General features: G+C 44.4%; 1 protein-coding gene across 3 annotated transcripts in view; it reads left to right on the forward strand.

Annotated features, from left to right (window-relative positions):
- Window positions 1–26217, forward strand: part of RABGAP1L (RAB GTPase activating protein 1 like) — a 419353-nt gene that overhangs the window by 241939 nt on the left and 151197 nt on the right. The window lies entirely within an intron of this gene.

Genomic DNA, 26217 nt, shown 5'->3' on the forward strand with positions numbered 1-26217 from the left:
TCATCCCCATCAAGTTTGAATCAGTTAATTGAAAACAGTTGATATTGCTAATGTGGCTGACTCCTCCTTCTAACATCATTTTTGCAAGTGTCACACCCTGTATTAGATCCCATGACCTTACTGGAGACAGACACCTTACTGATTGAGCTATTTGGGGGGGCACCAATACTTATCTTGCCTCCGGTCAACTTGGATGAACTTACGACACTGATTGACTATATAGTACAGATCTGTACTATATAGTCAAAATTGCATGCATGTCTTTTGGCTTGGTGTGCGTCTCGATCGGGATTGCATAGCATGGCTGTCGACCGTGTACACACACCATTACAGATTCTTCTGCTAACATCTTTGTGCCAGATACCACAGGGGTCTTGTAAAGTCCATGCCTCAACGGATCAGAGCTGTTAAGGCGGCACAAGAGGGACCTGCAGAAATGTCCTTACCCCTAGCCTTAGTATGTCTTGCAGCATGAGAATTTGTGTCTTTATGTGTATATATGCACCTTAGTTGCAATGCATTGTGACAAAACTGTTTATATTGGTGTGCAGCAGAGTCTAAATCTGTATGGAAAGCTGCTGGTACCTGATAACACTGGAAATACAGGAAGACATAGCCAAAACGCTTATATCATTTGTGAGCAAACGTGGTACATATATAGAGTGTCCATGTCGACGTACGATTACATAGACACCCACAAATAATAAAAATGTAATGTCGACACTAAGCTTATGTCGACTGTTTGGCCGTGTCAACTCTAAGGTATGTTGAGCCTTTTAAGGTGATGACTTAGTCAATGTCGACCATTAGTGGACAAATAGGAATATCACTAGGGATGGGGTTGTACCTAGTGTCTGCTTAGTTATGGTGTGTACACACGGTACTTTTTGCCTTCCGATGTTTACAATATAGTCAACATCAGATCGGAATCGGATGCAGATCGCAAGGGTTTTAACCCTTCAGATCCCGATCCCGATGCGTGTTTACGTATCGCAAGGCAGAAAGTCTTGTCTGCCTTGACTATATAGTGCAGATCTGCACTATATAGTCAAGATTGTATGCAAATCGGATGTGCCTTCAGATACTACCACGATCCGATCTGATCGGATTGTGGATAGTATCTGAAGGCACATCTGACCGTGTGTACACACCATTACATTAGTGTTCATTCTAGCACCCTGCATCTTTCAAAACCCATGCAGTTCCTCTTCCCTGCCTGGGCTCTCTCTCTCTCTCTCTCTCTCTCTCTCTCTCTCTCTCTCAGAGCTCTTGTCTGCGTATCTGTGCTAAATACAGACCATACTGTGCTAGAAGCTGCCCAAGCAGGGAAGAGGAACTGCAAGGGTTTTGGAAGATGCAGGGTGCTAGAATGAAGACTAGTACAGTGTCGCTGTGTCCTTATTGCACTGTAGCGTAGCCTCCCGCATCCTCCCTTTCTCCATTGACAACTATTGTTAGCTCCAGCTTCCCCTGGTTATTAGCCTGTGCCAACACTCTCTCTAAACAGGCAGCAGAAGCACCGCACCACAACTACATCGCAGGCAACAATATAAAGGCACACATCTGTACATCATACAATATTTTAGGGTTAATAGAAGATGTTTTCCCAACGCTGCTCAGTATAGAGTGAGCCAAACCAAACATCATTTTTGTGGATAAGATATTTTTTATTTATTAAATGAAATCACAATAAAAACAGTCACAAAAATGTAAAGCCAAATTAAATAAATCTAAAATATATACAATACTAGAGCACTGTGCACAGTATGACAATTACTATAAGTAAGCCAAAGCCATGGCAGGCAAGTAGCGGTGAAACAAATCATTAAGCCCCCTGCTAGCATGCCTAACTGGGGTCATGGTCATTCAACTACAGAGCTATGGGGCCTCGGCGTGTTAGTGCTCTGTATAAATAAATGGTTCAGTCCTTATTTATTAAAGATGCTGATGAGTACTGGTCAGCATCTTTGATTATGCAAGGGGCGTGACCAATGCGTCTCACCCAATCAGAGCTTCCTCTCTAGTTTACCATAAACACTTGTACAATGCAGAGGCAAACGAAGCAGGCGTATGGGTCATAGGGTCAACAGTATTAAGGTCGACCAATAAAGGTCAATAGGGTTTAGGTCAACACAAGAAATAGCTAGATAGGTACGGGAGGACGACAAAAGTATTATGTCGACAATGGGAAGGTCGACATTCAAAATGTTGACATGAATTTTTCAAGGTTTTTTTTATCGCAAAATGTCGACGTAAGTCAACATGGACACAGTATCAGTGTACCGCATCCTCTCGCATGGCTCGTTGTACTTCCCATGCTTTAGGTACACTATTCTGTTCTCCCTCCACGCCCTAGTGGATGGTGGGCCTTTGAAATTCCGCCTGTTTAAAATAAAAAAAGAAACCATAAAAAAAACCTCCTGTGTTTTTTCCCAAGCCAAAAAATGATGACGTGTGGTACTCTTTGTACTAGATCGCATCTAGTTTGAATCCTCGCTGTTGTAGCGTATCGCAGGCAATTTGAACTAGATGCGATCTAGAACGCACACAACACCTTAAGCTCTGGAGGGAGAAACTACAAACGCAGCCTGTAACATGGCAGCTAGAGCTGATTGGTACTTTATCTCTCCAAAGCTTATGCTGGGCACACACTGGGCTATATACTGTTAATGATCTTGACCATATGGATATTAACGATTACGATATCTCATGCATACCGTCCAGCGTGCATGGTCCGTATCCTTAAAGATGCCTGTGGTCTGTACTTGCAGCTCAAGATGACAATATCGTCAGCAACTGCATGTATGGAATGGGGGACAGGTGGTGCCACTGACCGATATCAGTCTCCTGAAAATTCTCATTCTCCCGCGGCACCACCGTTACAATTAATGATACCGTCAGCTGCAGGAATTGCCCAGTGTGTACCCAGCATACAATAGACAATATGCTCTATGGACAATACTGTTAGCGCTGTCCCTTTAACTCCCCAGAGATCCAGGACAAAAGATAACCGTAGTGAAAACTGAAGATCTGGGATTACAATAGCTGCTGCTCCATGAGTGTTTTCCCTTGAATGCCCGGGCAAACAATATACACACTGAATGATATAGTGACATCATCTTGTCCCTGTTCTGGACATGCAGTTGGTGCCGATATAGCCAAAATTGAGCTGCATGTACAGACAGTGACGTACATCGTTCACGACCGGCGGAAACGTGCATTATTATTGATACGGGGTATACAGTACACACTAGATGATTTTACAAACGATATTGTTGTAATACCGCTTTGTCTACATGTACATCATAAATACATCAATAAAATCTTAAATCCCCATAGGGATATGGTCGGTAGGTCTACAAGCATTAGGTCAACATGATTGAAGGTCAACATGGGTTAGGTCGATTGACATGGGAAAGGTCGACAGTCAAAAGGTCAACATGGGGCTTCTCACTATTTAGAGCCGACATGTGCCGACAGGCGGTATTTCATGCCCTACCATCCACTAGGGCGTGGCGGGAGAATAAAATAGTGTACCGAGTGTAGTGAGGCTCCATGCCCGAAGCATGCGCACGTGGTACTACATTTCAGTGTCGACATTCGGGCATAAAAAGTGAAAAACTCCATTTCGATCTTTTGACTGTCGACCTTCCGCATGTTGACATAATGCTTGTGTTGACCTAATGACCCATGTCGTGTCAACCTAACACATGTCGACATTCAGTCATGTTGACCTTCCTGCATGTCGACTGTAAGTCATGACGATCTTCATATGCAAGTGAAATTAAAATCAGCAAGGTGCGCACAAATGGTGTCTGCCGTTCCACAGGTTTGTGTTAATATGAGGCAATCCTCTATGCCTCCAGTGGGGAATTGATAGAAATAAAACACACACTGTGGTGTGGCGCGGCGCCTCCCACAGTCACTTGTATCGGGAGGCGCACACCATAGTATGTATTTATAATTTTCTTTCTATCATGACGACCTTCATGCACGTTGCCCTAGTTGGCGTCTATGCAATGATCCATCCCCTCCCCATAATTAGCAGTAGTTTGTATACCCGCCCACTACCTGCAAGGGGTGTGGCCAATGCATTTCACCCAATCAGAGCTTCCTCTATTGTTTGGCAGAGACACTTGTACAATGCAGAGGCAAACATAGCAGGCCTCTGAGAAGGGCTATGGGTCATAGGGTTGACCGTATAAAGGTTGACATACCTTAGGTCGACCACTAAAGGCCTATTGCTATAGGTCTGCCATTTGTATGGCAATGCTTTGCTCTAATACTCAAACGGCCGTATAACGGTGGTAAAAATAAATACATTTATTGCTTATCGAAAGAAGTCCAGATGTATCAAGTTTCAAAAGTGATAAAGTGGAGAGTGATAAAAAACCAACCAGCTCCTACCTGTCATTTTTCAAACCCAGTCTGTGACCTAGCAGGTAGGAGCTGATTGGCTGGCTGTTTATCACTCTCCATTTTATCACTTTTGAAGCTTGATACATTTGGCCCTAAGCATTAAAGTCATTTACACCCAGTGGCCAAAGCTGTTTTGGGTAAGGAGCCAATGTTCAGCCTTTCTACTTCTCTGGTAACTTCTACTGCTATTTCTTCAGGTGACTGGATCAGCTCTGGCCTTATGATTTACCTGGCTGGGTGCAGGCAATAGGCTCTCTTCAAAGCATTGCTGGTCTTTTACTAACGTGACCAATAGTGGGATTCTTTTTGTCACTAATATTCTTGCCCGGCTATAGCACTTATTTCTAATTCCTTCCCCTTGATCCTCCCGCCACTTACTCAGTGTATTATAGTGAGGCAACACCGTAGCACAGTGGTTAGTGTCACGGTTCACAATTTGCGAGCAAGGCTGTTCATCGTTTGTCTCTGGTATTGATAAGGTGAGTTTTCAGTCAAATAGGGGGGCCATGGATGATCGCCTGTTCACTAAAAGCTCTATTAGCTGTCCCGACCCTCTAATTTAATAAAAAAAAAAGGTACTTATGTAGTATCTGGGCTGCCGATTTTTTGATTGTATGCCTTAAGTTAAGGCATACAATCAGATGTGATGCGATGCGATGACCCGATTTTTCCATAGGATTCAATGTTAAAATGGACTGAGTCCATTTTAACATGAAATTCAATGGGAAAAAGGGGTCCTTTTCATACCCCTACTATCCAAGTGGGCATGGAGTTGGATATAAACCTGTGGCGAGCGTAGCGAGCCACCGAGCCCGAAGCGTGGCGAGCGAAGCGAGCCCCGCGAGGGGACGGTATTCTGTGTCCCCTCGCGGGGCTCGCTACGCTCGCCACGCTTCGGGCTCGGTGGCTCGCTACGCTCGCCACAGGTTTATATCCAACTCCATGCCCACTTGGATAGTAGGGGTATGAAAAGGACCCCTTTTTCCCATTGAATTCCATGTTAAAATGGACTCAGTCCATTTTAACATTGAATCCTATGGAAAAATCGGGTCCATCGCATCGCATCGCATCGCATCGCATGCGATTTGGTCGGGTGCGATGCGATGCGATGGACCCGATTTCAAAATCGGCAGCCCAGTTACTACATAAGTACCAAAAAAAAGAAGTGAGCAGGACTTAGAGAGTTGGTTGCCATTCTTTGATACCATATAGACTAAACGAATGAGACATGGAGTTGCTTGGCAACTAGGGATGGTGGGTGGTGCAGCGCTTGTGCAGGAAAGTAACCCCCTTCGTGCCAGTGTGCAATGAGTCAAATTTCTCCAGGCACATTATTTATTGCATGTAAAGAGATTGCAAACTTTCATTTTTTTTCCTGTTATAATATTCTATATACACAAACACTATAAATATATATTTGTGTATGTATAATATATACTTGAATGTAAATGTACAGTCACTTTCTGGGGCGTGCCCCTTGGATTGGATCAAGAAGACACGCACAAATGGAGTGTTTGCCAACGTTTCGGAGCTTCTTTAATGATAATCCTCCGTCATCAGGACATGAATGTAAATATATACATGTGTGTGTGCATACACACTTACGTTCTGAGTCTGCATGTGAAGCACAGTGGAACTTGGTATGGAATAAAGCTAGGCCAACCGCATCATAAAACTGATACCCCTTTCACACTGCACTTGTTAAACGGTATATTGCCGTTTTTTTCCCATTTCGAAACGTTTAAGGCTGCAGTTGATTTACCGGTTAAAGATAACCGGTATTTCAAAATGTTTAAAAAGCGGAGTCCTACATGTTTCAGAGACGTTTTTTATGCAGTGAGAATGGCTCTGAAACGGTATTTAGTAAAAACAACAGATTCCGGACCTGTGCTAGGCTGTCCCCTGCATTCTGCCTTAAAACGTGTTCAGGGGTTTAAACGGGTTGACTGATGTGAATGGTACTTAAACGGTATTAAATGGTAATCTACTGCAATGTGAAGGCTCAGACCCGTTTTAAATACTGTTTAAAAATACTGTTTTTTAAAACGTTTTGGCAGTGTGAAAGCGGTATTAATTTACCAATTCATTTACCAAACACAGTCAATCACAGATCTACAGGTAAGTTGCTGCCTCCCGATGCACATTGCATTGCAACTAAGGGGGTTACTCAATGTGTGTCGATATTTCCAACAGTTGGCTATATCGCCACACACCTATTTAGTGTTCACTCTAGGAGTGACACTGGGCAGGGTGCTGGGGGCGGACCAGGCACGCTGACGTCACAGCTGGGGGCGTGCCCGGGCCGCCGACGTCATGAAAGGGGCGTGCCCGGGCCACCGACTTCATGAAGAGGGCGTGCCCGGGCCGCCGCCGTAATGAGAGGCGTACTTGGGCTGCCATTGTCATCAAAGGGGGCGGGCCCGGCTGCCACAGTAACCAAAGGGGGCGGGCCCGGCCCCTCCGAATCCACTGTGCTGCCGGGGAAGCGCCAGGCATCGCCGTCAACGGCGACGCTGGGCTTCCCCGTGAGGCTGTTTTAGCGGGGCGCTGTGAGACGGGCAGGGCAAATTTTGCCCTTTAAAAATCGGGCAGGGCGCAGCGCCACGCTAAAACAGCCTAGCGGGAACACTACCTATTCAATCTTGGCCATTGTCACCTGTCTTTCCCCCTTGCAAATTCAACTTTTATAAAAAGTCAGCTCCAAAATGGCTGCTAGATTGTAGAATATTCGCCAGTTTTCGACAAAATACACGTGTCCATGTAATTTCTGAATGTTTCAGGCAGTCTGAGATTGATGCCCGAATTGGACAATATTTTTGACTGTTGGAAATAAGGATCGACCAACCACCTAAAATGCATTTTTGGCCAAAAAAGAAGCTCTATGCCAGCAGAGTCTCATGTGATCTGTCGTGCTGTTTGACGCAACTGCAGCAATAGTGTATGATGACATATTTGCACACACACCTAATTTACATTAATTTACATATACTGAAATGCAGGAGGGACATATGTCTGCACGTCTTTAAAGAAATCCTGTCCTACCCAAGACATGAGAGGTATGTCTGTAAACAAGCTTGCTGTCTAAGATAATGGTCCATTTCATTCAAATATTTCCTTTAGACTTCTAGAACTTGCACACACCCAAAGAATTTAGTTGTAATAGTTTTTTTTTCTTTTTATTGTAATCCAATTCGCTCTGTTCCTAATAATATAATGCATCAGTGTTCTAAGAAGAAATTACAAAATAGAATTATTCCTCAGTCACTAAGACAAACCAGTATTGTTAAAAGGTGAATAATGTGATTATTGTCTATTCTTCCTATTATTTTTTAATTTCTGCATTCATTTCTTTTCTTCCATTAGAGATGATTACAGTTTAGCTGATTAATCTTCCTTTTTTTTAAATATTTTTGCATGTTGGAGAGTAGACGGAACAGAGAGGGGGTCAGAAAGGGAACGTCGGCTCAATTTACCATTTAAAATGCAGTATAATATGTCTACTGTTGAGAACAGGTTTATATATTTTTTTAATTGCACTGTAATTTATGGGATCACAATTAGCCCAATGAGTTTAAAGACCACGTTTAAGTAACCGCACCCACAACTTTTATATTTGCAAATTTTGCGCAAAATCCGTAGCCGTTTGATCTAAAATTGGAACCAGAACTTTGTGCGTTTTCATTTTCCATTTCTTCTGCCCTTTCAATGAGCCCCCTGACCTGATCCGTCCTACAGTTATAAGTGTGCTCATCAACATCCGCAGACACATATGTCTGTACGGTTCCAATGTGACCATAAATAAAAATGGATGGAAAGCTTAGATGGTGACGCTCTCCTGATATTGAAAGCAAAGTTGGTAGCTGTGTTCTCTCCACAGAGGGCAAGTTTTTCCAATCTCTGAAGTTTTATCTTTCGGATATGGAAAATACTATAATGTAGTTATGTTTCATATTCATGATCCACAAGTTTAGTCTATATGACTGTACCGTATTGATTGCACAGAGCGAGGCGCTAACAACTTGCTTTTTGCCATTGCGGGTCTTTATTGAAAATTGAGTGACCGAGTGTGTAGACTCCATGTCGCTACTCAATGGAAGCTTTATTGCCTATTATTACTTATGCATTACCAGTCATTTATATACAGTGTTTGAAAAAAGTCAGTAAGGAGCTGATTGGCTGGACATTTATCTCTCTTTATCACCCTTGAATGTATCTATTGTTAAGGCTTAATACATCTGCCCCCATGTTCCCTACCACATGTATATACGCACACACTTTCACGCTAAGGTTAGCCATATAAGGACAGGGAGAATATACAAACTCCACACAAGTTACACAATCCACAAACTCCACTGGTTTAGTAACTGGGTTGGATATACTGTAGTTCTAAAGGGGATACGGTCATTAGGTTAAACCTATTAAGGTCACATGCATTGGGTCGACCACTGCAGCTCAACTGGCCTTAAGTCGATACTTGAAATAGGTCGACAGGGTTGGAAGGTCGACATGAGGTTTTCACTGGTTTCTTTTAGCCAACTTGTGCCGACGGGTGTTATTTTATACCCTACATTCCACTACAGTGTGGTGGGAGAATAAAATATTGTGCATCAGTCGCAGCGAGGGGACGCGGCGCACTTAGTCTGTGTCAACATTCGGAACAAAAAAAAAAGTGAAACATTCATGCCGACCTATTTCAGGTGTCAACCTTCTGTGGTCGACCCAATGCATGTCTACCTAAATTGGGGTGACACAATTATAACCATGCCGGTTATAAAGCCTCCGATGGGGAGTACAGAAACGCTGCTGCTCCCCCCCCCCCCCCCCCAGCCTGTACACACATTTCCAATAGTCTTCACTTTAGACTTCCATATGGAATGTACATTTCTGTGGTCTGGGACTAATTGGGAAGCATTGGGATAGGTATACTTTGACTAAAGAATGCAGCGAGCCGTCAATTAACTGTTTACTATGTGTGTACCCAAAATAGCATAGTGTTATCACTTCCATATCTGCTTTCTACTAGAACTGCTGTATGCAGGACATCACCCTATAATAGCCTAATGCTGGGTACACACCAAAACGATTTGGGCACAATCCCATCAATCTGGATCCAATTCAGACCGATTGGATACAGATTGGGTCAAAATCATTTGGTTGGATCCGATTCCGATCCTACCTGCTGCAGGTAGGATCTGTGTAAGATCAATTAATCTGAATACAGATGGGATCGGATTGGGATAGGATCGTATGCAAATCGGATCGCACGATTTGCATACGATTTGCATCCAATCCAAATCGTTTTGGTGTGTACCCAGCATAAGCCCGTCACTGACCATTGCTTTCTAGACCGTAATCTAATTTGAGTACTTTCCTTTCCAGTATATAATTATATGCTGTTACTATTAGTATATAGTAACAATAACTATACATGATCTCTAGGTGTGCCTATACAACATTCTATCCATCCCATACTGTTCATGCCTCAGCACCGAGATGTACTAAGCCCTGAAAAGTAATAAAATGGTGAGTGACAAACCACCAAGCAATCAGCTCCTACCTGTCATTTTTCAAACACAGCCTGTGACAAGGCAGGTAGGAGCCGATTGGCTGGTGGTTTATCACTCTCCATTTTATCACTTTTTAAGCTTAGTACATCTGGCCCTGAGGGGTAGGTTTATTCAGCTCGGTGAAGTGATTTTCATCACAGGCCAATCCGCTCCTACCTTGCAGAAGAAGAACAGCTCCTGCCTGTCATTTTTCAAACCAAGCCTGTAACTTCACAGTTAGTAGCTGATTGGCCGGTGATAAAAACCTGACAATTTTATCACTTCACCGAGCTTAATAAATCTGCCCCTGAGTCTCAAAACAAAGACCATGATGACATTATTAATGTATTAATGTCAACATGGTGATCACTTAATAAACTTATTTCTCTCAAAATGCAGTATATCCCCCAAGTGGTTCTGTGCAGTGCTTACAGATAACAGTTATCAAATAGTGGCACATTATAGCTTACGTATAAATGACGTTGCCATCAGTACCGCAGCAGCACTTCATATATTTGTGGTAGTTCTATTTCCGTGCAATCTTTACATTGCAGCTTTCCTCGTCAAGTAGATCATAATAATCCATATTTTAGACTATGGCAGTTGAGTCCACTAGCTGGGTGTTATCATACCGTCCTGGCCTAGGAAACCGGTCATACTGTGATACGCAAGAGATGATCTAATAAACGGTAACACCTGCCATAGCTGCACTTGATAATAAGTGTCATAACAACTGGAATGTTGCTCTATCTTAAGAGAAGGTCATAGCTCTATTTATTGTGTACAATGGCTGAGTGTAGCAATATATCTGTTACGGCTATGCTACTGGGAGCCAGTGTACACAAAGTGCCGCAGCCAGTTACTGCCTTTCATGATAAAATATTATATATCAGGTGCATAGGCGAATCTAGAATTATGGTAATGGGTGGTCCCAGATCCAGACACAACAGGAGGGGGACCTTTGCGCGGCGTAGCCGGATAGCAAAAAGGGGGCGTGGCCTCCTGAGAAGGAGGCGTGGCATACACTTTAGACCATACAAAGTAATGCCCATTACACATTTTAGCAAACTCTGTAATACCCATTACACATAAAGCCACACGCCGTAATGCCAATTACACATAAGGCCACACACCATAATGCCCATTACACATTGTGCCAAACATCATGATGCCCATTACATACTATATAACAAACCGTAATGCCAATTACATATTTGCCACATAAGTGCTGCTCACCTACGTGCTCATTGCTAGGGGGTTCTTGCTTGATGGCACCATAGTACCCATTACACATGATGCCGCACACCATAGTACCCATTACACATGATGCCGCACACCATAGTACCCATTACACATGATGCCGCACACCATAGTACCCATTACACATGATGCCGCACACCATAGTACCCATTACACATGATGCCGCGCACCATAGTACCCATTACACATGATGCTGCACACATAATGTACCTTACACATGATGCTGCACACATAATGTCCCTTACACATGATGCTGCACACCTTAATGCCCCTTACACATTAAGCCACACATTATGCGTAATGCCCCCACATACCGCCACTTGTAGCATCCCTTAAGCAATGCCCCAAAAAGTGCCATTTACTGTAAATTTTTCTATGAGCCGTCGCTGCTGCTGCAGGGAGAGATGGAGAGCGGTGCAGCTGCTTCTATGGGGAGAGGAGCAGAGCAAAGCACAGAGCACAGCGCAGAGCACGCTCCCACTCCCCTCCTGGTGTCCCCTCTATCCGAGTGGACATTTGAAATATTGTGCACGCTGTTGTTGTGCTTGACGTCGGGGGAGCACGCCGGGCGCCGGCACCACATGATTAAAGGGGGGGGCGGGCTGAGGTGAAAGCAGGGAGAAGAATTGGAGCGGAAGCTGCAGGGGTGACAGTCATTCACAGCTGGGCAGATTCAAAGCACTGCAGGTCACGGCTGTTTGAAATAATACCCCTTTCACAACAGAAAATGCAGGGATTTACCCGGGAATATGGTGCCAGGATCATGCAGGAACATTCCCAGGCTGACCACCTATAAACACCATGCATTTTCTGGTGTGAGGGGGAGAAACAAACACTCCCCTCTCCCTACCCCCCTTTAACCAACCAGCTATATCTTCAGAACCAACTGACCCATTTACATGAGACCAGTATCATATTAAAGAACTTTTGAGTTGGCTTCGAATGATTTTGGTCCCGTGAAAATGGGCTGTTTGGTTCCAGAGAAATCTGCCCTCAAAGAACATAAACAGTCATGAAATTGCATTTAAGAAATGAAGAAAAAAAAAACCAACGGTTTAACCTCAATATCCCTGGAACCAATTAACCCATATAGATCCAGCCTAGTATCAGATTGAAGGCCCAGCGATTTGGGTTCGACTGAGATCAACGTCGAGCTTCAGTGATGCCGAAGGGGGAACCGGCAGCCGTTGAACTGGGTGGGGGTCGGAATTAGCGGGTCCCATGTTAGCCTATAGGGAAAATGTTCCAGCTTTGCCTGTGCACCCCCGGACCACCCCCTAGATTCGCCTATGATCAGGTGTTATGGACGACACACACTGGTCTACTTCTGAGAGTCTTTTTTCCTTTGTTTTTACAGGGGGGTTGCCCAGATTTCTGTCAGATCCATGGGCCCCTTTAAGCATATTTTATTTGGTACTTGTTTCCTAGCACGGCCACACCGATTAAGATCGGGGTGGTCGTGCTGAAAAAATCGGGTCCATCGCATGCGATTTGGTCGCATGCGATGCGATCGACGCGACCGACCGATTTTTGACCCGATTTTTTTCATTCAATCCAATGTAAATTGGGTCCCTGGGACCCAATTTTACATTGTATTCAATGAAAAAAATTCCCAACCCCCCCAAATTGAAGCGCGTAAACAGCAGCCCACGATAGACGCATACCCGAAGCGTGGCGAGCGCAGCGAGCCCGCGAGGGGCGGCGGTACGCGTCCTCCGACCTTTTCATGCCCTACTATCCACTAGGGCGTGGAGTGAGAATAGAATAGTGTGGCGAGCGCAGCGAGCCACCGAGCCCGAAGCGTGGCGAGCGGACGCGGATACCTTCACAGGTAAACGCGTCCCTTCGCGGGCTTCACAGGTGTCCGCGTCGCCACGGACACCTGTGAAGCCCGCAAGGGGACGCGTATAACTGTGAAGGTATCCGCGTCCCCTCGCGGGGCGCGCTGCGCTCGCCACGCTTCGGGCTCGGTGGCTCGCTGCGCTCGCCACACTATTCTATTCTCACTCCACGCCCTAGTGGATAGTAGGGCATGAAAAGGTCGGAGGACGCGTACCGCCGCCCCTCGCGGGCTCGCTCCGCTCGCCACGCTTCGGGTTGGCGTCTATCGTGGGGCGACGACGGGGACATCTATAATGTGAAATGGGTCATATGGACCCATTTCACATTTTTTGACATTTTTACACCATTTCAATGTTAAAATTTTTTTTAACTTTGAATCCTATGCAAAAATCGGGGGCATCGCGTCGCATCGCGTCGGGACCAATGTTAATGGTCCCGACCGACGCGATGCCCCCGATATTTTACCTTCCCGACAAGATTTCAATGTTAAAATATTTTTTAACATTGAAGTCTATGGAAATATCGGGGGCATCGCGTCGGTCGCGTCGGGACCAATGTTAATGGTCCCGACCGACGCGATGCCCCCGATATTTTATCCTAGCCGGCAAAATGGACCTGATTTCAAAAGAAATCGGGTCCATCGTGGGTAATCGTGTCCCTTAAGTAAGGGACACGATTACTCACGATTGTGGCCGTGCTAGGAAACAAGTACCTTTTATTTATTTTTACCAGGTTGAGGTGCGGTGTAATAGCACCACAGATTGTAACCCAATTGGACCAAGCTGGCACTTCGACCTGGGTTATAAGAAGGATTAAACCAAGGTCGCCCTCTGGAACCCGGGTCTGACCCGGCTTAGCAATCTGAAAGGGGTATAAGAAGAGAGTTGTATGAGATGATTATTCGCTGCTTGGGCGTTTCATAGAAATCCTTAATCATGTGACCCAAGAACTGGTGATTCATCTTGGACTCAATATTGGTGATATTATTTATATTTCCCTTCACATAGGGTGATATTTCCACATTTGGGAACACTGGAAGCGCTAGACATTGTGCTCTTGTTTTATTCTGTTTCATAGAAGTCCAAATGCTTCAAAAGCTAGCAGGTAATTGTACATGATTGTCTCTGTGAGAGAGAGAGAGATAGGGGGATATTCAATCCCCGGCGACCATCTCTTGATGGGGGAGATGGCCGTCGGGCCCTATTCAATACTGTCTTCCTCGACAGCATTAAGCAGGGGACCTTGCAGAACGAGCACGACTTCACAAGCAGTCAGGCTAGTTCTGTTGAGAACGTCCGGGAATTGCCGAGCTCCTGGCCGCAGCTCGCTGATTCCTGGCCACTTCACTCGGCCACGCCCCTTTCTCACCCTGTGGCAGGTGGGACATTGAATCCCGCTTGCGATTTCTCGGTCAAGCTGACAGCCGTCACCCCACATTGAATAACACCCCCTCCCCAATACCCCATTCACACCAGCATAATTTCCTGGGTTGGGCCTGCGACTAGCGCATGTGTGAAAGGTTCCCGGGCCAAAATCCCAGCAAAAAAAGCCGGGATTTCAACCCTGCTATGGAGCAGGCTTGCTCCCGGGCTTAACCCGGGGACCTGGTCAGTGTGAATGGGGTAGGGGATACTTACCCGGGTTGCCGATCCTCGGTGTGCTGTCCGGCTGGGGATCCACACAGGTGGCGGGCGCAAATGACGGGACAGGCAGCGGATGAAGATGATGCAGCTCTCCGGCAGCAGTGAGGGCACCGGAGAGCTGTGTCCTCTTCATCCGCCGGCTGTCCCGTCATTTGTGCCCACCGCCCGTGTGGATCCCTGGCCTGCACGGAGGACCAGCAACCGGGGTGAGTATTCTACACACCTCCTGCCCGCCTCCACCGCCATCCCACTGACTGCCCGCCCCCTTCACACACCAGAAAATGCAGGGACTTTTCTGGTGTGGAAGGGGCCAACCCGGGAATGTCCCGGCATGATTCCTGAGCCATAGTCCCGGGTGGGTCCCTGCATTTTCTGGTGTGAAAGGGGTATTCGTTTCACTTGCTTGCAACAGATGGCAATGTTTCGGTGACACACAGACACTGGCGTTTTGGTTCAATGCATTTAAGCTTGCAGCCCAACAAGGGACCCCATTCACAGAGCTGGTCTGTTGGTGAACGTTTTGCTACCCGTTTGGGTGCACAATCTCATTTTGTTTTTGTTTATATATTTTGTTAAGAAAGGGTTAAGCAAAGCTAGTGGAAATACACAGAATATATATATAGCGTTCAGCTGATTTATCCGTGCAACACACTAATTAGTTTTTCAAGCTGCCAAATAGATCTTGGAGCTGCTAAACACATTCCATTAACAGCCAAATGGCCAGGCAATTAGATGCGTTTCCTATGAATGCTGACTTTATACAAATGGCAATTTTCAGCTTGGCAGAAAAAGTTAAACTTTTCCCAGACTCTTGGCGTGTCGTAACCTTGACCTTTAATGTGCTTTGTTTAAATGCCTAAAGGCCCATACACACTTTTCAGCTGAAAATTGCCTAGTGTGTATAGCCCAGAGATTGCCTATTAGTGATGATGCGCACTCCCTCATCATTGCTAGGAAAGTGGTTCATCTGCTGGTTTTACCAGCAGATGTGGCAATGATGGATGGTTTTTCATCTCTCATCGCCATGTGTGTACGCCTGCCGGGCTGAAAGATTAGCCACTTTCAGCCCGGCGGACCGCGCCGCTGCCTCCCCCGCCCACTCGCCTGTCATACTCACCAAGCTGGTCCGCAGCGTGCCGCTCCAGTCATCTTCTCTCCGGCCGCTGCTGCTGCTGTTCCTGCTTCCCAGCGGCTCGCCCCACGCCCCACAGTGCTCAAAACACAGTGCACCCTGCTGGCCACGCCCCCCTGCCCACCAATGTTTATATTTTTCTGCCCACTGCCACCAATATATTCATTTAAATGCACCAACAATATATTAATAAATATATATATTTTGATGATGCATTTAAATGAATACATTGGTGGCAGTGGGCATATAAATATATAAACATTGGTGGGCAGTGTTGGCGATAACATATACATTGCTGGTCTGTGCCAGCAATGCATAAATTAGCGCCAACACTGCCCACCAATGTATATTTTGTTATTGCACAGGCCAGCAATGTATCCATTACCGCCATCACTGTCCACCAATGTTCATATAGTTATATGCCCACTGCCACCAATGTATATATGGAACCCTTGGAATTCAAACCCAGCCCTTTTATAATGAAAGATTTTCAGCAAAGTCTTTTGCTTCCTGAAAATCTCTTGCTCTTTGGAGAAAATAGCTCAGTGTGTACGCATTACTTTCGTGAAAGATATATCGATCACAGATTTTGGCAAAGTCTTTTGAAATGAAAATCGTCTAGTGTGTATGGGCCTTAACTGTGACCCAATCACAGACCTTTACCCTTTTTAATAATAATAGTAATAATGTCATTTTTATGTAACTTTTCTATCAAAGTGCTTTACATTTGCCTTTACAGCCAAGAACACATAACAAGCTGTTAACTGGGAATATTCGTGAAATGCTTGAGAGAACAGGAAAGTCTTGAGTCTATTTTTTAAGGATCCTACAGTGGGTGGCTCTTGCACTGTGCGGGGGGGGGGGGGGGGGGGAGAGTTCCATAGAGTTAGAGCCACAGAGCTGAAAGTTCGACCCCCAGACAGTTCAGGCAGATTCTAGGTACAGTTAATAGACCATCATAGCCATGGGCAAAGTGATTAACTGAGCTGAATTGAGGCACATGCAATGAAATGAGGCGAGTCGGTGACTTGCTCGTAGGTGGCCCTTTTGGGATGTGAAGACAGTGACAGCACACAACACATTCAGTGAGTTGGCTCCCTGCTGCTGCATGATTCTGATCGGCATCACTGAGCCTGTACAGTGAACAACTGCCCCGACTCACTGGCAGACTCAGGGATTCATCCAGGCACAGCAGCCCTGCCCCTGACTCACTAGTGAGTCATGACTGCTCCCTCCCTCCTACTGAGTGTCTCCCATTGTGTCAGTGCTATGACTCTCCTCTCGAATAGAGTCCCTCCTGCTGACTCAAATCCGAGAGAGCCGGGGGGGGGGGGGGGGGGTGGGGCTACCGCCGCTGCCAACTGACTCGGCCCGCGAACAGTGAGTGACTCAACTCATTAGCTCATCGCAATGATTCGGGTCAATGGATCAGCATTTCGAGTCAGTAGCCATCGCTACATCTTCAGCAGATTGCAGTAACCTGCTGCAGGTAGGATCTGAGAAACAACATATCGACTCGCGGGGCCATGCATCGGTTCGGGTTCAGAAATGCACTGAAATGCCCCAAAACATGCCCAATTTACATACAATCGGTCGAGGTTGTATCTAAATTGGCTCATTTTGGGCCAAATCGTTCTGGTGTGTACCCCACATAGGATTTGAAAAACGACTATACAAGTGGGTACAGGTTGCGATCAGATCGGATGCAGTTCCTGAGCGGGTCATAGACTCCACCACATCGTGAGCGGGTCGTACGATCGTTTTATGACCCGCTCACGATGTGCAGCGTTCTGGTGTGTACCCAGCATTACAGGCACCTGGTGAAGGGAGTAAAGAATGGGTGTATTGTGGCTGGAGCGGGTCTGGTTGGTTAATAGCCTGGCAGCTGCATTTTGTACCATCTGCAAGTGGTGCATCACCTGTATGGCAAGCTAAGGTCTCTGTAGTTTCCATGCGTACTGTTCCGAACAGACTTCCAGTATAGTCTGGTCCACAGTTGATGTTTTCGGCAAGGTTTTGTATTACTGTTATTTTATTAACTCTCTAAACATGTATGAAATCTATTTCCCATCACCCGGCACATGAGCGTCTCTTGCAACAATTGTTTTTTCTTTTTTTTCCCCCTACACTAATGAATTAATTCCTGAATAATGAATTCCCTCTGTAACAATCATTTCTCTTGGGAGCAGCATTTTCCTCTCCTGCTACCTGTGTCTTCTGCTGGCTGTGCTGCTGTGCTAACATGTCTTTTCAGGAAAATAATACTACAGCATCATTTCAGCGCAAGTTCTAGTTTACGGTATAACAGTGTGGATTATTACATAGACAGTGTGTAGTTCGACAGTCAAATGGTCTACCCCGTATGGTCGACATACAATAGGTTAACAGGGTCACAAGGTGGAGATGGGGAAGTTCGAAAGGAAAAAAGGTAGACGCATAAAAATGTAGACATGAGTTTTTCACATTTATTTGATGTTACTGTCGACAAATGTCAAAATTGAACCCACAATTAGGGTATCACGTACCCATATTCTCCCTTTATGATGACATGGATGGTGAAGTAAGAACAAGCTGTTTAAAAAAAATTGACATTGTCATGTGTCTACCTTTTTCAAGTATAGATTTTGACCCTGTTGACCTATTGACTGTCTTGACCAAGGATGGGGAACCTTTGGCCCTCCAGCTGTCAGTGAAACCAGCATTCCCTGCAACAGGGATATCTTCGCCAAATAGAAAAACTGTAGCAGGGCATGCTGGGATTTATAGTTCAACCACAGCTGGAGGGCGGAAGGTTCCCAATCCCTGGTCTAGACACTTTAGATCTATCAACATGAACTAGGTATAGCATTACCATTTGTGTGTCACTAAGGTTGAGCGGTCATTGAGCTGTGGTGTTGGTTTTAATAAACTTAATTTTATTTTTTAAATGGCGGTATTCCTGTTAAAGGGCTGCCGAGCACTTCCGGATTTTGGTCTTTGCTTCTTTTTTATGATTAAGTACTGATAAGTGGATATGGACTATTGGGGGACAATACAATTAGGTGAAGTTGGGTCCTGTGAATTACATTTGCAATCCAATGCCAAACTCGCATCCATTATTTTTTTTTCCAAACCCATGAGCAGGAAAAGCTTAAGGTAGAAATCTTTATTTTAAGGTTAAACTATCAGTACACATCTCCTGCACTTGACATCATTTGTGGTTAATGATGACATGTTATGCCCATTAACAGTTTTGTGTATGGTCCTGCTATATTACCTGTCACTTTTTGGGGGGTCTGGAATGGTTTCCCCACTTCTCCCAGGTCACATATTGTAGATTTCTGCAATCTGCACCCTCATAGCGAGCTCAGCAGATTGGCATCTCTAATTGTAACTCGTATATCTCCGGTGCATGCATTCATGTGATGTCTGAGGGTTTCATGGGTCAAATTCACACCTAGTTGGATTGACCCTTAGTTTTGTATAAAACCCCTACAGTGCGTTTTCCATTACCGGGTTTCTATTCAGTAGATAAGTAACTTTGATCTATCTTATTTCACACCTTACTAACTTAAATTAATTTTGAATGAAATGCCCGTATCCATTTCATAGTATTTATGTATTTTTGATGGTGTCGGAAAATCCCCTAAGATCTAATAACGAGAAAGTACTGTAAGTTGTCTCCATAAACCATCTTTTATAAAGAGCTAATCTCAGTGTAAAACATCTCCTCTCTGCTATACTTTTTACTGAATTATTTTTAACCAGGTCACTGTGACTGTCTGTCTGCTGGTAAGTTTTATAGACCTTGCTGAACCTATAAGCACTTGTGTCAAGTACTTGTTATTATATAGTTCTCCTTTTATCAGGAAATATTCTTACTGCATCATCAACAAGGTTACATTCCTTTTTTATTATTAATCCCACATACATTTGCCATTAGTTAAAATGTATTTAAGGAAATGTGCAGGTGAAATGCAATACACAAGTAGTGATATATTTTGAAACCACTGTATATAATTGCTGTATAAACAGTACGTTTCCGAGCCATCACTCAAGTGTTAGGGGGGTATTCAATGTCAGGGGAACGGCTGTCGAGCTTGCTCCCTGTCCCGTTCTCGTTTTGCTCGCCTGGAGCTCGGCAGTCGGGATTCAATGTCCCGGCCTCCGAGCGGCGAGAAGGGGGCGGGGCCGCGAGTTGATGACGGAAATAGACGAGCTCCAGCCAGGAGCTCGCCTATTTCCGTTTTTTCTCTGCAGAACGAGCCCGACAGCTTGTGCTGCTATCAGACGGCAAAAGCAGGGACTTTTAAACGGTTCAGCCCCGACGCGACCCTGCATGTGCAGCAGCGAATCAGCAATATTGCCAGTTCACTGATGTCATGCTGGGGCGTGGTGGAGCATCAGCGGGGGCGGGAGAGGAGACAGCGCTTGGAGCTGCCGTTGCTCCGAGTCGCTTGACCCGTTTTAACCCGTTCACACTACACAGCAACACGTCAACAAACTGGTAAGAACTCTGCTTTTTACCTGGTTTGGATTGCTAGCGGTTAGCTGTAACCAGTAACCCCTTTCACATCGCACTAAATACCGGGTCGAACCAGCAAGAAACCGGCTTGTACCCGGTAATTATCTGTGATGTGAAAGGGTTATCAGTATTCCTGCTGCACCTTGCTAAAGCAGTAGTGACTAGGTGCCTGTACACAGCCAGGACCTGTACTGCACATTAGCTCTGTACCGATGTTCTGTCAGTCTCCTCCCAGGTGACTCACTGAGCATGCGTGGGATCTCCAGCGCAGCATAGAGACAGCAGCCAGGGTTGGGAACGGATCATTGGATAGACAGACATAAGGTCTACAAGCATTAGGTCCACCACTGAAGGTTGACATGACTGAAGGTCAACATAGATTAGGTCGACAGGGTCATTAGGTTGACACAAACATTAGTTTGACATGGGGAATGTCGACGATGAGTTTTTTACACTATTTTTTTTCTCCCACCATGTGCTACTGGATGGTAGGGCATGAAATACCGCCTGTCGGCTCCAAAAAAAAAACATGTTGACCTTTTGACTGTCAACCTTCCCTATGTCGACCTAATGTCCATGTCTACCTAACCCATGTCGGCCTTAAGTGATTTTGACCTTCAGTGGTGACTGTATCCCCCAGGGAAAGGACCGTCCCTGTAGTGGTGAATGGGCACAGGTACCTGCAGCAGTGGAAATCGATGGTTGCAGGTGTCAGAATGAACAGTGGGCCAGATGCACTAAGGGCCTGATTCAGACCTGTTCGCTAGGCTGCATGTATCCGCAGCCTAATGAGCAGGTAAATGCCCCCCTGCCGAACGCCTGGATGATAGGTATGAAACGACATACACATGGAGCCATCCTCATCTAGCCCTTTAATAGGATGAAGTGAGCCAGAGCTGTTGTACTTAATCCTCAACTGCCATACAATACATAGAACAATGCAGTAGGGCATTAGCAGAGAACAATAGATGATGATGAGACTTGGTGAGCCATGGCTCTCCAGAGAAGGCTAGTTGAAGAAGGCTCCATCTGAATGAAACGTTGACCTCTATTTCCTTAAAAAACTTTTTCATACCATACCATTTTTTGAGGACGCTGATGGGGAACCGTACATGGGCGAAGCACGACGAACGGTCAGCAATCACAGGTAAAAGTATACCAATCTTATTCTTTTAAATACAACACTCATAATTTACCCCTTCGTGTATTGAAGGAACGAGTCCAGAAAAAAATGAAACTGACAATGAAGGCAAGATAGAGACATCTAGAGGAGGGAACGAGGCAGGTGTACAAGTGTCAAGTGCATCGGATGTCGGAAGTTAGTGGCAGACTAAAGCTTTGCTTAGTGGAATTTTAGCACAAGTCCTGCTTACAGTTATTAACTATGCCGAGATCCATTTCTCCACTTATTTATCCAAACCAGTTGTGTACCACCAATGTTTAATATATGTAGAATATTTACTCTATTTTTTTTTAAATAAATAAAATAATAACATACTTAAATAGACTAGTAAAGTAATTAAAAAGAAGTGGAACTCCCTGCCAAACTCTCACGATCAATCACTGTCTAGCTGGAAGCAATGTGCGGTTCCCATGTTCAGGACCCCTGCCGGTTTCATAGAACTTGCCTGATGACTTCTCCGAGGATCAGCACCCTAGAGAACGTAGGATAAATGGCTTCTCGGTGCACAGACATCAGTAACACTTAAAGGACAGCTGCCATACTGTCCCATCAGCAACGAGCAGTCGGTTCATTCAAAGAAGAGACTGGTCCTTGAGGGAGCAGGAAAGGGGTTGAGCTGGACATGGGAACCCTGTGCTTCTGTTGGTGGAATGAAACATAAATAATATTATCTTCAGTGAAAATAACTGATCCGTTGGCAGGAGAGCGGATTCGCAGATAAAGCTGGGTACTGGCGCTGAACAAATAAGAAATAAACAAGTTAAGTAGCCCATTCTAGTTAGCAGTGATAGGTAACATAGTTCTGTTTCCAGGGCTGGTTGTCAGTATCTAGACATAGCTGATGCCTTTGTATCCAGGCAGTGCTAATCGTCACTGGGTGTCGCACTTGTTAATACTATGTCTTTTATGTTGATGAATGGCATTCTGCATCCACACCTGTGTGTGTTCTTTTGTTGTGCTCAACACAACAGATATTGCCACTTATCTCCCCCCCCCCCCCCCCTTCCTTTTCAACTTCTAGCACCGAGCGAATATCATGAATAAATGCATAGCAATAAATTTTAGCCCCAAGCTAAATTCTACTAACTGAAGGGAGAAGTTCAGCTCTTAAAAATTATTTTGTTAGAATATTTTATAAGGATCCTTTTTTTCTGCTGCTTCTTACTATCTACACAAAAAATATATATATATATAAAATGCTATTTTTTTATCCTCACTTTTTTTTTTTTTTTCAAATTTGCCTTTGCCATTGTATCGCTGTGCGATGATTTTTTTTGACGACACCACCAATATTTGGGTTTTTATTTAAATTCAGATCTGTCTGTTCTACATTCAGCTACATATGCAGATGGAGCGCAGCTCATTCAGCCAGCCGCCAGCCCCCGCCATCTGCCAGAAGGGGGCGGGTGCGCCCGAGACGCTCGTGCGCCCCGTTCCGACGGAGCTCTCCGCTGGTCCCCACCGCCTCCTTGCATCCAACCAAACCCTGCCCTTCTCCATGAACAAGAACAGCAAGGATTTCGCCACCCACCGCCAAGCGTTGGGGACACATGTGCGTATGAGATGCACGCGCGTCCCCATCAGATGGAGTGCCTCTCCGCCAGCAGAGGGGATCTGGCGAGGGCTAGAGCTGTGCGAAAGGCTCTCCATCTGTATCACTCTCAACTTTATCACTTTATGAAGCTTGATACATCTGGCCCAGTGTTTGCTGACTTTTGTATTGTGCATTTTTTTTTTTTTTGTAAGCTTTACAAATGCATCGGACTCTATTTAAAAAATATATTTTAAGCAAAATAAAATAATGAATCATTAACCCTTTTAGTGCCAAGTGAATCTTAAACTAGGTGTGCAAATTGCAAGCAAAATATTTTATTCATCATAATGACCTGCAATGTTTTCCATTATATAGGAAATATAATCTTTTTTTTTCCTGCAACATTTTCTTTATTTGAATTTCTATAACAAATTGGCAATTTTTGCAGATATTTTGAACGTCTTTCACGGATGTTGGCTCTCAAAGAGTTAATTTCATGTGATCAAAAGAGCCCGTGTGCATTTGCAACAAAGGTGCTTGAATGCTGAGGGAAGTTTGTGTGTGATTTATTGTAGAATCATTGCAAGGCAGGCAGATGTGTAATGCACAGATGTTTAATGCAGAATGCTGCTTGCAATGTGGTACAAAGCAACTGAGACAATAGAAATTGCACCCATGACGCACCCCCGGCTGCTGTGCAGGATCTGTGCTGCACTTCTATAACTAAATACAGCTGACGCCAACTTGAAACTCTGTTTTCCGTTTTTTTGATTTTTTTAAACATTTTTTTTTTTTTATTCTTTCATATCGCAGGGAACGGAGGAAGAAATTGGGCACTTATTGGAAAAAAATAGGATAATTGAATTCATAATGTAAGGGCAATTCGTGTCTTTGGCTAGAATTCCAGATACATACAGTATTTAAAAGTAAACTTTGTAACATGTCCGGAGAAATGTGCCTCCTACAATTTTTTTTTTTATTTGCAGGTTTTCCTGCCTTCATTGATCCATTCTTTCTGTTTTCGATTTAGAAACGTCAGGTTCATTTTTTTTTTTTTTTTTTTGATGCAACGTTTATAGCACTGCTATTTTATTTTAATTAATAATTAATACATCCTTCCGTGACAGCAGGGTTCACATTACTGCTAACTGGCTCCAGCTAGTGTTTGTAGTTTAGTTGTATTCTGTGCCTTTGTTTGAACGACGTGCACGGTACCCAGAGGCTGAAAGCTACAGTATGTTGTGTTTGCTTTTATTGAGATGTTATGGGTGAATTTTTTATTTTATTTTTGTGAAGATGGAGCCTGAAGGGATCACTGCTTTTTGCCATGGGAACGCATCACCTGGATTGTCTGGGTTGTTGTATTAAAGGTCAGGGTGCAGCTTCTGGAGAATTTGGAGGAGAAAAAGTCATGATTTTCATCAGTTTGTAATGTTTGATGACCGTGAGACTGTGTGTTTGTGTCTTGGCAACTGTTACCTAGTGACAAGTCTATACGGCACTAGCCATTGGCAGAAAGATAGTCACCTTTCCAATGTTCAGCTCCCCTGCATCAGCCTTTGCTGGGAAGAGGGGGATGGAGAAAGGATGGGAGGGAGGGAGAAGAGGAGGAGGAGGAATGGGAAGGAGGGGGAGGAGCACAGGGCTCAGGTGCAAGCAGTAATAATACCAAGAGTGAGACCGACGAGAGAACGAGAATGTGAGAAATAGCGACAGCCTCCGCGCAAACCACAGGACTCCAGAGCCCCTCTGACTTCTCAGCTGCTAGCATTGAGCCTAGGTGAGAAGCATGCTCTTTACTAACTGGAAAACAAGTTGGGAGTGGTGGGAATTGTGGTAGGTGGTACTGCGTTATAGTTAGTAGTGAGCAGGGTGAGAGCAGGTCTTTTATTGTCTGATTTGTGCCTAGCAGAAGGGACGGAGACGCAACTCCTCATGAGATAGCTTAACTTGAGAAACGATGAGAGGCTTTTTTGGAAACTGCTAGTGCTGTGTATCTGTGGCGAGCATTCCTTTAGATGGTATCTCTGCTGCTGCCACCCACCTCCCTGGCACATATCAGGCACTGACACTTTGCATTTATTTAGGAAAGCACAGACCGTAAAGGTGGGTTTAACCAGCACCAGATTAACTTCAGCTCCCAAACACTGAGGACAAATAAATGACCTTGGCTACTCTCCTGTATGGAATCTCTGCCTGATTGACACTATTGAGATATATATATATATATATATATATATATATATATATATACATGTGTGTGTATATAATGTGTGTTGTAGCTGCACCTTTTCACTTTTCAAGTGCCAGATTATACTATTATACTGTTAAAATATCCATGTGAAGTGGGAGAAATATATGTGCATACAGTATGTGCTATATGTATGTGTGTGTGTGTGTATATATACATATATGTGTGTGTGTATATGTGTATGTATGTGTGTATATATATATATATATATATATGTGAGTGTGTGTATATAATATATATATATATAACACACGTACATGCACACACTTTCACATTTGTGTTTAGAAAAAACTGCAGAGAAAATAAAAATCACTGTACATTCAAATGTTGGGAGTATTGCATCAAGTTTTAAAATAAATAGTAAAAGTTTATTTTAAAATAATTTGTCTGCATTATCTGGAAAGGTCTAATTTTCAAGTCATTATCCCCCCTCCCTTGTTGGTACAAGTACCATGTAAGATGCAATGTATAGAATGTGGGTGTGTTCCTGAGCTAGCACCCAGCACTCGCATCGAGCTGGGCATCCACAAAAGCAGAGCTGAATGAAAAGAAGACTTTATTTAAACATTATTACAGTGGTAGGGTTCCCTGTGTGTTGCAAATGAGGTTGTGCTGTATGTGCATAGTGCAAATTTCTACTCGCCTCCAGCTATAAGACATTTTTAATCATTAATAGGTGAAAGAACACTTCACATAGAAGGTGACTACAATTTGTAATAGAGTGCTAATTAATGGATAAAATGAACCAGTTGTTATATAGTAAGATCATTTTTGGTCAGTGGATATTATATTGCATTGGTTAGAAGGATCTGTTAAATAGTTAAATTAGATACTCTGGCTTGAGATGCTGAGATATTTTAAGATGCCCCTTGACTTCCCCTCCCTCTTATTCAGATGTTTAAG

Source organism: Crinia signifera, chromosome 8 (assembly GCF_055691185.1).
Source record: "Crinia signifera chromosome 8, ASM5569118v1, whole genome shotgun sequence".
In the NCBI taxonomy this organism is placed as follows: Eukaryota; Metazoa; Chordata; class Amphibia; order Anura; family Myobatrachidae; genus Crinia; species Crinia signifera.